General features: G+C 41.6%; 1 long non-coding RNA gene across 1 annotated transcript; it reads left to right on the top strand.

Moving 5' to 3' along the window:
- Positions 1-463: 463 nt before the first annotated feature.
- LOC115053559 (uncharacterized) lies at positions 464-2,390 on the top strand. Its single transcript, XR_003841458.1, has 3 exons — positions 464-581; positions 1,594-1,654; positions 2,162-2,390. It is a non-coding gene; the product is annotated as an uncharacterized LOC115053559 (long non-coding RNA).
- Positions 2,391-3,317: the final 927 nt, after the last annotated feature.

Genomic DNA, 3,317 nt, shown 5'->3' with positions numbered 1-3,317 from the left:
AAGCGATTTAACTGCTTTCCTGTTTTGCTTTCTTTTAGTAGAGCTGGGACAGTATCAAGGGGGGTTCATACAAGGAGCAAACTAAGCCCGAATAAGTAACTACACTTTATACAAATAAACCCAGATATCTGCAAGCGTCTTTCCAGATAAACAAGCCTGAAATCGCTTCGAACAAGCGGACCTGGCAACATTGACCACCGTGTGCTGAACACTCCTGAGGATGGAAGGATGCGTCCCAATCAAGACAACTGCCACCTTGGTTTCAGAGCAGGGACCACGTGTCCAGGTCTTGTAGGTAGTGGAACTGCAAGGACTTGTCGGTATTGATCCGGTAGATCCTGAGGAACAACGGAGTTTGTTTTAGCGGAAGGAATCTGGGAGGAGGTGGCTCGTTACTCAGAACGGGACGCAGCCAAGCCGGGTTCTGTCAGATGACAGTGCTCCACCGCCGACATCTTGCCTCCAACCGGAGACGACGGGAGAGTCCAGTCTTCAAGTCCAAATGTCTTTATAGAGGGCGGACAGGGGCCAAGCTGTTCAGTGTGAGGAAGCTCGGGGACACGACGGCCCCTGGTGAGCGGGTAAGGACACAGACTGCTGACAGATCCACTGACTGTCCTGTCTGTCCTTCCGTCCGTTCGTCCGTCCGTCCGTCAGTCAGTCTGTCTGCACTGCAGCTGCGGCAGAAGGGCCGTCTTTGCGGCGGAAACATTAGCGGTGTGATTTTCAGTTATTTATAGATCTTAAGCAGCAGAGCTTTCCGAGTAAGTAAGTATTTAATGTCGGTTCTAAATAACTAGGATCCCCCAATATTTCGGCTCAAATTGACAACAGCTGTGTTAAAATTCCACTGGACCTGGTTTTTCTGTGAGCCTAAAGCTACCGACCATACAACGATCCACATACGCTATGAGTCCAGATGTGCCAAATAAAATGAATGAAATTTTTAAATGGAGTAAATGGAGGTTTGCGTTCAGTCTCGGGCAAGTCAGTGCAGAACTGATAGCTGCTGACGTCATCAAGAGTGTGCGATTGTCAGTTTTATTTAATATCAGTTGACTCTAGTGATTTAACCAGAGCCAGGTTGACCAGGAAAAGCTTGACTAACATGCTGACTGGCAGATCATCACAGACAAGACTGTGTTTGAACAAGATCATTTCGAATAACACAGCTGCTTTTATTTTTATATAAATTAGGTTTATGTAAATTAGACACTCAAAACATCATAGCGTTCAGTTTGTAAACCTACTTAGTGGCTGATTACGTAAGTGTATAAATCTGTGACGGATTAATCATGCTTATTGTTTATAATGTAGAAATAACTGTAGAAATAACATAAGTTCCTCTAGTGGAGCAGTGATTCTTAATTTTTTTTTTTTTTTAAGGAATTCACATGTAAAAGTGTTTTTACTGTTTCTTCTCATCTCATGTACAGCAGTACTGATAGAAATCTTAAGCAGATATAACAATTGACATAAGACATATTTCAGTTGCAGTTTAGTCAGTCATTGTGTACCATCATTACCAGATCAACAGGACATGTATTTCCTTGTCTGGATAGTGCTGACCCTCTTCTTCCTCTTCATGATCAGCCATGACTAGGCGCAGTAAGCAGGAGGAGTTGATCTCCACGGTGTACTGTGACAAAAGTGGGTGAGTTCTGAAGTGTCCTGCTTTAGCACCAATGAGCCAGAAATCAAATGTATCCATTTTAAATGAGCCATATGTAAATTTATATATTGCTATTTAGCTAATGTTAGCAGGAGGAACAAACGTCCTCTGTCTCCAGAGATCGAAACAAAAACATACTTACAAAAAAAGCAACGATACCCCCTGGACTCCAGTTGTCGCAAATTTGCCTCAAACTGCTTCCATTCAGAATGCAGTAGGGATAACTTATTTATTCCCAGAACCAAATGTTTTTTTTATTTTATGCAATAGTAAATCAATTCAGACGTCAAGGGGTTAATACTTCTGCTGAACCTGCTCAGCATACCAACCAGCTAGCTCTGGCATAAATCCCCGCTTGATAGCAAGCACCTTTAGCCTCAAGCCTGTCGTGGTGATACAGCTCAACAGAGGACGCGCTCAAAGCTCTTATATTGTGAACACACTGAGACTGAAACTGTTGGTAAACAACCATCACCTCCTCCTGCCTAGGAAGAAGAAACCCAGACAGCTGCTGTAGATCTCTCTGAGTGTTCACTCACTGCACCTCATCATCAGTCAGTGGAGATGAGGATGCCAGAGCCTAAGTGATACTGAGGATGCAAGAGGAGGCTGAGACTTTAAGACTCTGAGTGGGATTAATCTGTTCCAGAACACAGGGTCTAGAAACAGACAGACCTTGTGTGTCACATTAGCAGAAAAGTAAAGAAATAGAAGGGACTACAGAAATATAGCCTCTTGGCTAACTCTGGCACATTTACAGCAGTGTTTATTAATATGCACTGGCCCTGTTAAATAAACAAACAAATAAATAAATAAATAGAACAATCTGATGCTTTATCTTTAACTTTGACAGTTTTTATTTTGGTCTTCTTTATGTGTTCCAGTGTTGTGTGACAGGCAGATTTATTTCACCAGGTTATGCCACCTGATTTTTTAAATTATAATTAATAGTATTAATAACATAAATATAATTTTTTTTAAAACAGATGTTTGAGGATTTGATTAATCAGTGAGCAGGTTCATCCTTACAAATATTTGTAGCCATAAACAGTCAGAACCAGCTCAGTTTCTCGGCAGCGCTGATTGCTGAATGCGATGCAGCTTCACTCTCCCTGTCACTGCGATGCAGGGAAACTGTTGCTAGGCAACAACAGCAGCATAACAGCAAGCTTTCCAACACTTGGAGAAACCTCAGAGTGATGAGGTCATTTTAGTGTGTGCTGAAAACAGCTAGCAGTTTACAGTAGCTGGTCAAGGAGATGAGATGGATTCAGCAATTAAACAAAGCTTCAATGACCACAGTCTGCACATATGAGGGAAACATCATCAGTAAAAATTCTTTATAAAATCAGGAGATGGTTAAATAATCAATGTCAATAGTTTAGTTTACAGATCAACCAAGTGAATGAAAAAAACAGGAGAAAGTGACTCATGGTAAAATTATCTTATCAGGTGTGATTCACCTGGGTTGTCTTCATCATTGAGCGAGTGAACCAGAGTTTGATTCAGAAGTAGGTCCCATAGAATAGAATGCCAGAAAGTACAACTGCGACTTGCAGGTGCTTCCACTGAAGGGTGTTTTGCGAATGAACAGTGATTCTCTTGGAATTCTAGTCTCATAACATCCAATAATTCTTATAAAATC

This window comes from Echeneis naucrates, chromosome 13 (assembly GCF_900963305.1).
Source record: "Echeneis naucrates chromosome 13, fEcheNa1.1, whole genome shotgun sequence".
Taxonomy (NCBI): domain Eukaryota; kingdom Metazoa; phylum Chordata; class Actinopteri; order Carangiformes; family Echeneidae; genus Echeneis; species Echeneis naucrates.
This window is presented reverse-complemented; position numbering and strand designations above follow the sequence as displayed.